The 14,648-nt window shown below is 30.7% G+C and overlaps 2 long non-coding RNA genes across 2 annotated transcripts; both read right to left on the minus strand.

Moving 5' to 3' along the window:
• Positions 1-580: 580 nt before the first annotated feature.
• Positions 581-2,063, minus strand: LOC136273144 (uncharacterized). Its single transcript, XR_010711349.1, has 2 exons — positions 1,883-2,063; positions 581-1,229 (listed from the first exon to the last, which is right to left on the minus strand). It is a non-coding gene; the product is annotated as an uncharacterized lncRNA (long non-coding RNA).
• Positions 2,064-6,122: 4,059 nt separating this feature from the next.
• On the minus strand, positions 6,123-11,365 carry LOC136273145 (uncharacterized). Its single transcript, XR_010711353.1, has 4 exons — positions 11,163-11,365; positions 10,680-11,059; positions 10,230-10,414; positions 6,123-6,237 (listed from the first exon to the last, which is right to left on the minus strand). It is a non-coding gene; the product is annotated as an uncharacterized lncRNA (long non-coding RNA).
• Between the last annotated feature and the right edge of the window lie 3,283 nt (positions 11,366-14,648).

A 14,648-nucleotide genomic window follows, 5' to 3' on the forward strand; every position in this document is an offset into this window, starting at 1 on the left:
CCAAACTTTCTATGCATTGAAATTAAAAAAACCATACATTTTATAAGTATAATTTCCTCTAAAATGATGACTCAGTCTATCATTAATTTCAGTAACTTGATTAAACAAATTAAAAAAAAAGTTTGAACTTTTTTTTACTTATTTAGAATCCACCTATCATTGGGATGATTGTAAAAAGTGTAGTTTTTTACCCAGTGGTTCTAGAGAGCTTAAAGACAGACAGACGGACGGGCGGACTTTGGACTACAGGTGATCAAAAAAGACCACTTGAACTTTTCATTCAGATGAGCCGAATATAAGATGGAATTATTTAATTATTTAATCTATATAATATTTACCTCCATTTCTTTTCTCTGTGATCTGTACGACTGCAAAATCCAGATGTTCTCCGAAAAATGCCTCTACAACTCTTCCAACTCTATAAAAATTATGTCCGAATTTCGGCTCTGATCGATGTACTATAATATTGTCATCAGGACTAAGATGAGCCATTGTAAATGATGTGTCGGGGTGCAATTTATTTAGATTTTTAACAGCAACATGAGCTGCTGTAAAAAATCCATCTCCTAATGAATTTGTCGGTTCCCTAGATTCATATAAGAATCCAGCAGACCCTGAACTACTGTCTGATTTTATCCCAATATTACAACCAGGGTCTGGATGGCTTTGATTTTGGGCGGGGCAGTTCTCAGGACATCGTCCGAATCTAACAAAGTCTTCCCGTATGTCACAATTCCGTCCTGCAATGGTCTTCGGTAAAGGTTTTTCACCAAATGGAATTAGACTTTTATCTAAGCAATACAAAATTATACAAGCTTCCTTTTGTATCGAATCACCAACTTGTCTGACTGCGCCAATTTGAATACCGATGACATTCGAAAAAAGTGCATAAATTTTCTTTCCGTGCTTTTGAATGATTTGCTTCAATTCTTTTCTAGTTGACCTGTCAACTGGAGGGGCTTCTCTTTCAAGTAATCTTATTTGTTCTTCTTTTTTTGTGTCTTTGAATCTTTCAACATTTACAAATTCAAACTTTAGGTCCTTTGAAACATTGCAACATTTTTTAAAAAACACCTCTGTCTCTTTATCCTCACAATTAAGGAAAACTTTTACAACTTGTTTTTTATCAATAGAATCTCTATATCCAGTAATGTATTTCAAAATGGATGGATACTTTTGCAAAACAGATCTGTCATGGATGATTTCCCTTTTCATCCATTCTTCAATTTCTGGAAGTAGAAACAATGTACCGGTATATGATAAGCATGTAAAAATAGAATCTGAATATATTGAAGTTTTTTAATAAAATGATAATTAGTTGTAATTGTTAAGGTTCTAAATTAGATACCAATTGTTGCTCAGATGTGTTATAGAATCCTTTAAAACTTTATATGCATGTACTTTCACGGGACAAAGTTATGAAAATGTTATAGAATTTAGTAACACAGCAATTGAGGTATTTTTTACCGTCTTGAAACTTTAATATTGGATTTATTTTTTTATTACAGAATTATAAAAATTAATATCCGTTAAAATTATTTAATATTAAAGTAATCAGAACATGACCATCAAAAATTTGTTTATTACACTTATCAATAAACAATAAGTATTATCTTTAAGTTAAGCATATTACAATGAACATGAATATGTATTGGACGGTTGTCTTATTTTGAAACATATAAATAAGGGGACTGACAGAATAAAAAAAAATACACGTATATTTTATCAAATCTTCGAAGAATGAGGCTTATCAAAATTAACAGAGAATCTAAAACATAAACTTTCAGCGTAATGGATGCATTGCCAGACGAAATGCACATTTGTTTTGATACGTTATGTATTATCCTATGCGCATTTAAACAAATTTCCAGTGAACTCTTACGTTTGTTTTGGTCGGCTGGGAGCATGCAAGTTCGAAATTGCTCAAGCTCAATTAAAATAAAATTTAAGTCTTGTACTGTTTTCCGACAGATATCATAAATTTGAACCCATGCATCAGCGCTTATTGATTCTTTTTTTCTCAATACTCTGTTTTTGATTTCAACGGCAACCAGTCGTCTCCAATCTCTAAAAATGACAAACATAAATTATTAATTATATATTATCACGAAGTAAGTTCAACCATTAAAAAACTAGATTGTGCAGTAGTTATGAATGAATAATTCTTGCATTATTTTATGTAAAACACCCTTTACTCAGAGAGATATACATTACTTTGCTTCATTTCATAGCCTTTTATTACTTAGAAAATGATTTATCAAAATATGATTAATGGCCTTCTACCTGTTACTGTCAATTGACTTGGCAGCTCTGTCTTCAATTCTTTCAAATACTTCTAAACAAGTTTGTTTTATATTTTCAGGGGTAAAACATTTTACAGGATAATCAGAAATTATCTGTGGAAGATCCATTGTAAAAGCAATGATCACTGACTCAAGAAAAGAACAAAACGACGATAGCATTTGATAAGCTATAAACTTGGCTACATCATCATTATCTTCGTATTCGTGCTGTAAAAATATGTTTCGCTTATTAATAACGTGTTTGTATTTTTTGTAAACGATTAGTTTTGCGTCAACCACTCGAATAGCTTTGCTCTTAATCAAGATGACTCTGGTAAGATGATCTTTGTTCACATTAAAAAATTCATTTGAAGAAGCATCCTAAAACAAGAAAAAAACACTAAATGAATACATTGATATTATTTAATGCGAATTCATTATTTGGCATTTGAATAAGAAATAATACAATATTTTACCTTTCTAGTTGCACGAAATTTATCTCCATCATATACAACATCTACTTCACACACATAAGTTTCAACAGGTGGCATTTCGTGTTTGCGCGTAAGAATATTCTTTGCAAGTACAATTCCTTTCGAGAGTGATTTAACAGCAGTCACTAATTTTCTAAGCATGTCATCCGGTATAATATGACGAACAAATGATCCACCACGAGGATCATCCGGGTAGTCCAATTCGAAAGAATTGAAGAACTCTTTAAGCTTTTGTGATGCGATTGGTCCAAAGCGGGTTATCTCTGGTTTCGACATGGGTATCTTTTCATGAGGTTCTTGAAGATAAATAAAGTTCAAATAAATTGCAACAGATGTGTACATGCCATGAAATTTAAATAATAGAGTTAAAAACAAAACAGATACTTTTAAAAGCATAACAATTTTGAATTTCACAAGTAACATCATGAGGTCAAAAAGAGGTTGCGTTACTTTGAAGCACAGCTAATAAAGTTTGCTTTTGTAGAAACTTTGTTATTTTGTTAAGAAAATATTGAGCTTTTCCTGCATGTTTAATTGCGTTGATTTTTATCTTTCATGACAACAAAATTATATTAAAATCAACATATACATGTATTCTTATCATGGCTAATTGAAAAACACTAAAGATTAAATAAAGTTTTTTAATTCAACGGTTTAAAATAGTAATTCTTCTTTTAAACAATATCTTTTTAAAAAGACAACAAGTTTCAATTATTCTACAGAAATTACATTTTTTAATGATATTTGAAAAAAAAAAATTTCCAAATGGTAATAATGATACTTATCTACTACAATTTAAATCTGTTGGAGCTGGAAATTTTGTTTAGACATATATGTCCACATTTGTTTCTATTCTAGTTTAATGCTATATATTAACAAATTGTCTTATTCGGATACTCGCGTAATATAACATAAACTTTTGTTCTAAAACAGAAACCTTGATAACCGGACCTATGAAATTTATATTCACTATGTTGGATTGAAGTGCCACTGAATTTAGACATGGCAGTTAAAAATGCTTGTTTTATTACAATGAATATGGCATCCAATTGCATTAAGTAGATTGTCTTAATTTGTCGTTAGACTATTCAAAGAAAATTATTTTTTTTTCTTTAAAGATTATTTTTCTTTAACTGACATTTGTTTAAAATCAAATCAGATTAAATGGATGAATTTTAAGTTTAAGATGTAAGAGAAAAAAACCCGTGAAAAAGTGTTATCTTTTATATTATGCAGTATTAGATTTCGAGCGATATAATATCCTGAATAAATTGCTAATCAGTAACTCATACCTATTTATCTTACAATATTACATTAACTTTGAAAACACTGTATGAACATTTTGTGAATGCGGGCGCCTTCAATAAATAAAGCTCAATTGCCCAGAAAATGTTAAGATTTTTTAGTTTGTTGATATTACGATTACTTCTAAATATTTAAAATGAGATATTTGACTCTTTTCTTACGTAAAATATTAAGTATGGTTACAAATATCATAGCAAATTAATGAACATAAATCTAATAGGTAGTTTGTTAAGCATCAACCCTCTATTAGTAAACTTTTTCAAATGACCTAGTTAGAAAGTTTTCGAGTGGAACATATAGTAAATTTGTACCTTTTTCTTCCAATATCTCTGTTTGATCACTGTCAAGTATTTTTTGGAAACCACTTCCTTCAACCTTTGCTATATGCAACAGTTAAAAACAAATTACTGAGGGATTAAATTTTATTAAATACGTTAAATAGCGTTAAGAAAATGTTTTTTTTTTAATATATATTTAAACAAAATGTTGTTTATTTGCAAAAATGTATACTACTATTTTAAAATAATAGACTCGAATCTTTGTCCTTTAATACCAATAAATCGGAAGAGTGCTGTCTTTTGTTATATATATTTTATTTCAAACATTATTGGTACTTGATGAATACCAATTTTAGATGTTTTTCCCTATCAAGTTTCGCTAATGAATAATCAACAAACAAAAATTGCTAAAAAAAAATTACATAATTAATCATCTGGGATTTTTAGATTTTACAATCTTGCGCATGTGCATTGCATTCACGCTAAATCACTGGCAGCTGTTTAGTTTATGTTTCCACAATATCACATTTGCATAGATTAACTCAGAAACGATAATACAAATACGTGTAAATTTTTATTGGAAATTTGCTATTCATTCTGTTTATCAAAGAAAATACGAGAGATAACTGTAACACATTTCATTTACAATGAAAAATTCTGAGAGTTTCGAATGTCAACACAGGGTGTAAAATTAAAGTGAGTAACAAACGTTAATGAAAAACTGTTGAATTTTTTAATAATTTGAATTATTTTTTTGATGATATATATATATATATATATATATATATATATATATATATATATATATATATATATAATTGTATTTGAAGCCTAAATATTGGTTTTTATAAATAAATTGACTGTTATTTTCAATGCAACTTCATTAAGTTTCTCCAAAATCGTTTCGGAGCAATTATGCAATTTTCTGCTACGTTATGGCTGTATGGGAGACATTTTAAATGTGATGAAGGCCTGTCCCAAGACACAGTTAAATTATTCTATCTTAGTAGATTGTAGTGAAATTATTAGCATTATTGTAGGCTTACAGCTTGGTTATGTAAATGTCAACTATACGGTGTGTCGATGTATCTAGTTCTTTAGTTAGTCTGATATCAAATGCAATGTCAATCCGTGAACGCGCGGGTTAAAGTCTAGTAATGACTTAATAATTATAAATATTTATTGATGAATTTCAGGAAGATGTGTCACTCGTAAAATAAATTGCTCTGTTTTTTGCCGTCGTCATGCTTGTTACATCATGCGTCAAACGTCATCTGAACATATTAACTTATTTTTTTTAAACTGGAGTATATTTTCCAAATGACGGTTGTCATTTCGAAATTATTCGCTGGATAAGCTGCAACAATTTTTGTTTGAAACTTAAAGCAAAACTTTATAGTCACACATTTTTTTCGCTGGCCACTTTATACTTCAATACTTTTCCTTGTGCAATTGTTTGCATGCAATTGTTCCATTTATATATGAAAAAAATGATGCTATGAAATGATATTATGTCGCTCCTAGTATTGATTAAACTTTAAAAAATTTCATAGCAGTTCAAAACAGTTCTTGAATTGAATTCTCGACCTGTTTGGGTTTACCAATTTAAATACTGATAACGTTTAAATGTCTTGCATAGATATGAATGTAAACTGCTGAGACATCCTTTCACTTAGTTTTAATTTTTAGGGTTCTCTTTAACTATTTTCAATTTTTCACAACAATGTTTTTTAAATAAATGCTACGCCTTTTTATCCTCACTATGAATGGGTTTTTTAGGATCCGTAAATCCTGGAAAATGTTTATAGACGTGGAACATAGGACCTCTACGATTAATTCTATCTTTGGCGTCTTTTTCTTTCAGCCATGCTGCAAACTCTGTAAGTTGAAAACAAATATTTACTTCATGAAAAAAGAATTTGATTAGTATATATTAACATTTTTTATAAAACGATATTTAGTTATTCATATAGAAGAAATTACCAAACAAATAATTGTGTCTTAAAAGAAGCTATTATCTATATAGAAGAAATTAGTTTACCAAACACAAGTAATTATGTAATTCGATTTTCATTGTTTGGCGTTTTTGGTCGTGGCAATAAAGGCAGCATGAGTCGCCAGGCAGGGCAGACCCAACAACAAATTAGCAAGTAAAATCAACACATGAGCAGCACAAATATTTTTTGCTATTTCGTGTTGACCTCAAACAGCTATAGTTTAAACATTTGAATGTTTATGATATACATGTAAGTTCAATATCAGCAGCAATTGTAGTTTGAACATTTGAATGTTTTAATTACAATGCGATATGGTAGCAGCAGCAGCAACAAGCACACAATGATTAGCAGCATCAAATAATATCATTTTGTAATATTTGTAAAATGAATTTTTATAATAAAGAATGTGTTGATACTTGTATTATAAAATCGTTTTTGTACGAATCAGTTTATGTACGGTTTTTTAAGGGTAGAAATCTCCTGTATTGGGGGTGTGCACGATCTTGCATCACTTTTCCCCGCTACAACACGCTAGTTAGACGCTAGTTCAACGAATGCTCGCAATGTTACACTACCTCGGTTCGCCACGGTGTAAATATTCATAGTATTTGCTAGCTACATCTAGTTTTTATGATAATTTCTAATGCCTTATCGATGTTTTGTTTACTACCAATCACTGCATTTTGTATCAAGTCGTGATGAATTGTTTCACCATAAATGTATATCCTGTCAACAGATTGTTTTCGTCATACAAGAGAAATTAGTTTTGTTAACGTGCATCAAATAGTTATAATTTCTGGTATTGTGTATTTAGATTAAGACTTTAATCTACGGTCCATGTGTAGCGTCATAGATAGGTCAAATATATGTATGCTTGCAATATACGAGGGCTGTCCAAAAAGTTCTTGGACGATCGCGTTTTATACATATTGCATATCTAATTCTTTTCATAAAACAAACTAAAGTGGTTTAAAATGTTTTCCATAGAAATAAACTAAAGTTTTAATGCAATAAAAGATCGCGGAAAGGACGCGCGGTCAAGCGAAAAAATTGTCCAGCCTTTGTAATTCAGTTTTTAGATATGAATATTTACAGCTTTTATAAAACAATTCAAAACTTCACAATCTTCTATAATAATGCAGTCTGTATGTGTTACATCATGTTCATATGTCGTTTGAAGCTATTTTCAAACCAGCAGAGAACTTTTAAAAGATATTACGGCAAGAACATGTCTTTAAAAATACTTGAAAAAGCGACGTCTGATGACTGCACAGAACAGCGCGCCATCATAAAATTGTATCAACTTAGCTAAAACACCCATAAAAACAAAACAAACGATGGAGGAAATATGAAAAATATCGAAATAGGTCGAGTTTATTTATCCACAAGTGACACAAGCGATATTTTGATAGAGTTTGCGATTGTACCCTCTGACCGAATGGTGAATGATTCATTTTACTCTCAAGTAAACCCTACTACGCACGACGTTATAGAAAAGTTGTTATACTCAACGTCAGACTGGGCCTTGTGGCCTGTGTAGGGAATGTCTTTATTATTATACTTCTAAAACAAAAATGTACATTGCTCTGATTTTTACACATATACATTAATATACTCTATATTAAATGTTATAAAACTTCCTGATAATGGCGCCGTTATTTTGAATAAAATTATATGTGTACGCAAACTTTTTGGACAACCCTCGTATGCATGCTAGTTTTGTACATAATCTGTGCTGAATGAATTATCGCTCGGAACCATAATATTGTCTTAATGAACTTGTAGAAATGTAAAAACGTGTGTCATATTTACTTTAATTATGTACTTATTGTCATTTTGTTTATTGTAGATTTTTACCACGTTCACAAAAAAATTGATGGTTTGCTATCTGTTGAGGCGGAAAAAAGCGGGGTTTTTTTCATTTAAAGAAGAGGGTTAATGTAAGACACATATATTCTATAGGTTCAGATTATTTAACAAACTATTTGATAACATTTTGTGTGGTTCTCTCGTTTTTACAACATCATTGTTATTTGTTATTTATTTATAATCCCTTTTCATTCGTTTAGGTTTACTCTTGTTTTCTGAACATATATTTGCAAAAAAAAGATGAAGGGTAGCGGGTCTTCTGGTCTTATCCAGATATCATTTGAATGATGTACATAAAAGGACTATGTGCGGTATGGTCAAATATCTGCCCCCGATTTCAACCAATTTTTAAATAGTATCTTATAAAAATAAAATCTTCACAAATCATTGTATAAAGGATGCCTGTATCTTTAATCTTGATTTTAGTCATCATTGCTCATTCGCTGTTTATCTATGACGTCACCTATATGACCTAATTCCCGCAAATTTGTAAACAAATGAAAATATTCTCATTTTTGCTCTATATTTTGGATTTGGAAGTATAGAGTGCAGGTCTACTCAAGTGCGGTTTTAACATATGTTTTTCGTCAGATAAATATACACATGATACAAAAATATGGTACTTGATCAAATCTGCGCTCGATGTTTCCCAGTCCAAAAACCATCGGAAAACACCCATATTTAGCTACAAATCATCAATTTATAAAAATAATGCAATCTTTAAAACGTAATTTCTACATTATGACGTTACACTTTCACCTTATTTTTAAAACTCTTTCTGAAACTTTGATTTTGGGGGCAAAAAATGCATAAAACCACACATAGTCCTTTCCCTGAAGTAATAATGATTGCAAAGAGATTACAATATGACGAAGTTAAATGCCAATGAAATCTTATTATATTTAAAACAACGAAATTTTGACCCAACGAAAATAAGTGCTTATAGAGTATTGTAAGTATCATAGGATGCAATATCATATTTAAATTGTTGTATTGATTTACATTGTATCTAATAATATTGTATTAAAGAGAGATATGATTATCATCTATATTTTAACATATGATATTGGATATTGTGTCAAAGCAGTGGTCTCATAAAGGTGACGCCTCATAAAGTTGATGCCTCGTCTCGGTGAGCTTTGAAATCTGTGATTACCTATGTTAAAAAGTCTCCTCTGCTCCTGGGTGTTAATTGGATGAACTAGGTAGATCGTTAGGATGAGGAAGAGTGACTGTTTCAAAGTTATGGATTTCATGGTCCCTGGGTCAGAGGTTTTGGTGTTAAGGCAGGGCTCTAATGACTCTGTAGGGTAGGGTTGTGTAATTTCGACCGAATATTTTAAACACTTGTTCAATTATGTCATTGCATGTTATGCCACAATATCTTAATATTTATGGGGGTTTTTTTAACTTGGAAAGTTTATTGGATTTAACAATCCCGGAATATTAAACGTGATTTTATTAGCCCTGTAACTATAGTACACGTGAAAAACATTGCAAAAGCCAAACTGTATTTACTCAGGTGACCGATAAGGCCCATAGGCCTCTTGTGTTTTAATTATCATGTAAAAATCGAATACATTTCTACTAAATGTTTACATTTTTTCTGATTGATTCAAAGGATATATAAGTTTGGCATTTGACAGATTTAAAGAGAATATGGCATTTAATGGCATTTTTTCATCCTATGCATCAACATATATAATAAAAACTGAACTGAACTTTATTTATTTTACAACGATTGATAAGCAAGTTCTACAACTTATATTAATATCTCTCGTTGGCACGCGAGGGGGTCATTGGTGTGGGAAGAAGCCGCAGTACCCGAAGAGAACCCACGTGTCGTGCAAGCGGGAGACCACCATACCCTATCACATACCACCACTGTCGATCACGGGGATCGAACTCGGGTCGCAGCGATGACAAGCGAGTACATTGTCCACTACGCTACTTGGACACCTATATACATATATTATGTGCATATAAAACCAATTAAGTTCTTACGTCTGTCATTGGCGATTGGGAGCACCTTTGTTTGATATTTCTCCAGCTCAGTTAAAATACTATGTAAGTCTTCTACTGTTCTCCGACAGATTTTATTGATCTTGACCCATGGATCAGTGCCTTTCGGTTCTTCTTTCGTCCTCATATTTCTTTGGATTTCTTCGGCCACCCATCGTCTCCAATCCCTGAAATAAAAAAAAATCATATATATGATTACCTTATATTATTACAATCAGTATAACTAATAAAAAAGTATATATTATTTATGATTCGTGATATTATTGATCTAAAACATTTTTTAACCAATAAAAATCAAAATATCAACTTTCAATCCCTTTTTAGGTTTTCTTTCTTTTGAGGATCCTGTTAGGCCTTACAGATATACTTTACTTAACATATTTTAGTTAGAGAATGGTTAATTGATCATAATAACTACTAATGGTTGTCTACCTATTACTGTCCATTGACCCAGCAGTTTCGTCTTCAATTCTTTCAAAAACTTCGAAACAAATTTGTTTTATTTTCTCCTCGGTCAGCGATTCGACAGGACAATCAGAAATTATCTTAGGCAGATCCATTGTGAAAGCGTTGATCACTGATTCAACAAAAGTACAAAACGACGATAGCATTTGATATGCTATAAACTTTGCAACATTATCAAATTTTTCGTCTTCATGCTGTAAAATTATTTTTCGTCTGTTTATAACATGTTCGAATAGTCTATATACTATTAGTTTTTCGTCAACCTTTCGAAAATTGCTTCTCTTTATCAAGATGACTCTGGTGATGTAATCTTCATTCACATCAAAAAACTCATTTGAAGAAACATCCTAAAAAAAGAGTATGCATATATCATTAAATCAAATAAATATATATATTAAAGAAAACCAATTTATTTCATTTGTCATATTACATGTAAAAAATGAAATTAACCTTTTTAATGGCAGGAGAATGGACCCCACCAAATACAACATTTACTTCTAACACACAAGCTTCGACAATTGGAAAGTCGTGTTTTCGTGTAAGAATATTCTTTGTAAGTACAATTCCTTTCGAGAGTGATTTAACAGCAGTCACTAATTTTCTAAGCATGTCATCCGGTATAATATGACGAACAAATGATCCACCACGAGAACTATCCGGGAATTCCACTTTGAAAGAATTGAAAAACTTTTTCAGCTCTTCGGATGAGATTCCTTCAAACCTGGACATCCCTTCAGGCGATACTTAAAAATAAATTTTAAATGAAGTTGAAAGAAATAGTTCATGTTGAAATGTCATTTTTTTTTCTTGTTTACTTTACTGATTTCATCTTAATAATACACATTTGGATAATTGAATCAACGACCTTTAATCTTTTTGTCACTGCTACATATTTGGACTCAAGTAGTTGTATTGGGTAAATTATTTAAGAAGGTTAAATTTGGGCAAAATTATTTAGGTGTTTTGTTTGGAAATGCTAATATATATATATATATATATATATATATATATATATATATATATATATATATATATATATATATATATATATTCAATATCAAGGATGTGTTAATATAAAATGAATAAGCTTGAACTGTTCCTTGTTATGTTATAATGTAAATATAAACGGCTTTGTGACTGTCAATATATCAGGTTTTAATAACTCAGCGGAAACAGCGCTAATACATTACGGAAGAGGCCTAGAAACATTCATTTAATAAACATCACTCATAAATAGGCATCGTAACACAACTTATCTTAAAAAATTAAGGTGTGTGTGTTTTAAAAGAAAACACTTGCGTCTATTTTTGATAAAGGTAACAATAAACTTTAAAAAAGAAATATGCATCTTAAAAAGTTTTGCGCTTTGTTTTTTAAAAAAAATGCCATTATATAAATGTACAAGTAAAATTCCCTAAAATAGTAACTTATGGTATTATTTGAAACAATCTTCTGACATACATGTAACGTAGAGGAAATTTATATATGATGCTTTTGAGAACGGGAAAAAAGCATTGTCTTAGAGCGAGCGAAGTGAGATGAAAATTCGGACAGCTGGCTGCACATTCATTTAACAAATTTGTTGGCGTCAGTTACACGGATCTATAATGTCCTCTTTTTATCGGACTAGCAGTTTCCTATAAATATGGTTTCCCATATCACACTCTAACAAGAACAAGCCAAATAAAGATAATTAATGAATATGTACATTAATACATATATACTGCTGACACTACGTACACGGATATGTAATATCTAACCCTTTAACCTCCGTACACTTTCAAATAAAATAGAGTGACGTCACAATGGTTTTATAGCACATTAATTCGTCAGAATTTTTCAGCGTCAGTAATTTTCGACCCACAATGCAATGCTTTGGATTGCAATCCCAAGCATTGCAAATGGCTTTCTCAAGTTTTCGTGAGAATCAAAGTAAAAGTTTTGAGAACCAGATAAAATGTGTAATTTCAAAAAGATCATGCTTAAAAAGGGGGAAATAACTCTACGGTAACCTCTTATTACTGTAAATTGGATGAACAAAATCTAAAGGCCTCTTAAAATATCGCAAAAGCTAACGAATGGGGGTATTTCTTCAGAGATATGAAACAACTGTAACTTGCACTCATTTGAATGCTCAGATTAAACACTTTTTTTGAGATTTCGGTGATTCCCGCTTTCGGGTATTCGTGAACCTCGATTCTCGGAGGAGGTTTTACAAATCAAGCCTAGCAGCCAAACTGCATGTATCTATACTACTATATTTAAATAATAGACTCGAATCGGAAGAGTACTGTCATTTGTTTTATATATTTTAAACATTATTGGCACTTGAAAATTACTAATTTGTTTTAATTTTTCTTAATCAAGCTTCACTGAATAATAATCAACAAAAATTCCTTTAAAAATATCCGGAAATCATCTGGATTTTTCGGATTTTACAATCTTGCGCATGTTACGCGGGGGTGTTAAGGAAGCATATGGATTCTTAGTTACATGTAATTTCATGAAATCACAAATTTTAGTTATTATGTACATATTCAATTACCTAAGCAACGAAACGTAGACCAAAAGCAAATAAAAAAACTGAAGTCATTTTTTTTTTCAGAAATTAGTTTGTTTTACGTAGATTTACACATTGATGACGTCATGACTAAAAGTTGAATGTCGTGTGAATTTGATCGGAAAGCATTGTAAACATATTCAAAATATAACTAATCTAAGAACTCTAATAAAATATTGTGGTGTGATTTATTGAAAATGGAACATAAGAATACTGGGAGAGATAAAAGTTTTATCATTCATTCTCTAGAAGGTATGTCAATTTGCATTTATTTCTCGGCCAGGCTTTCCTCTGTCGTTGTTTACGATATAAAAATCCGACTAGAACAACACTACCCCACATATATTGAACTTGGAATTTTATATGTATCGTTAGTTTGATCAATGCTTAAATTGAAAAGTGCTGCTAGAATCCCATGTTGTGTGTTGTTTTGATGCAACTTGCCGTTTTCCGTACAAACTTTATTAAAGTTGGGAAGGTTTTACGAGAACCGGATGAATAACTATTGAATTAAGAAAAACATAGGATTCTAGCAGCAGTTTTGATTAAACTGAGATGTTTTGCCTAGTATGTTTATTTTATTTTGGAAACTGCGGGGTAGTGTTGTTCTATCTCATTTTATGTTAAGAAATATACGTACGCTATTTATAGTTGTCACGTGATAATGCACCAATGTGGCAGTAATGTACTACCCGATTTTATTGCACTGACATCTATTTCAAAGGATAATACTAAGTTTTTGATCGTATTTAAAATAGTTATTTAATTTCACGATTTTGAATATAACAGTCAAAATAAGACGCTAAATTGCCCATATGCTTCCTTAACACCCCCGCGTAATTACATTCATGCTTAACCACAGGAGGCTCTTTAATTTTTTGTTTCCACAATATCACATTTGCATGGACAAACTCAGAAACGATATTACAAAAAAGTTGAAATTTTCCTTTAAAATTGTTGATGCATATATATATATATATATATATATATATATATATATATATATATATATATATATATATTCTGTTCATCAAAGGAAATACGGGAGATAACTCTAACTCAGTGCATTTAATATGAAAAATCCCGATAGTTCAGAAAGTCAGAAAACGTTGCTGGAGAAAGTGTTGAATTCTTCAATAATATGAATTAAATTTTTAGATGAAAAGTATTTAAAGGTTCAAAATGGTTTTTTATGAATAATTTAACTTATTTTCAATGCAGCTTCATTAATTTTTGTAATTCGGAGCGATTTTGCAATATTTGCTATATTACAAGTATATGGAAGGCATTTTAACTGTGGTATAGGCCTGTCCCGAGACACATTTTAGTAGTGAAATTAATAGCATTATTGTAGGCTTTACAGCTTTATTATGTAC

The sequence above is a fragment of the Magallana gigas genome, chromosome 1, assembly GCF_963853765.1.
Source record: "Magallana gigas chromosome 1, xbMagGiga1.1, whole genome shotgun sequence".
Taxonomy (NCBI): Eukaryota; Metazoa; Mollusca; class Bivalvia; order Ostreida; family Ostreidae; genus Magallana; species Magallana gigas.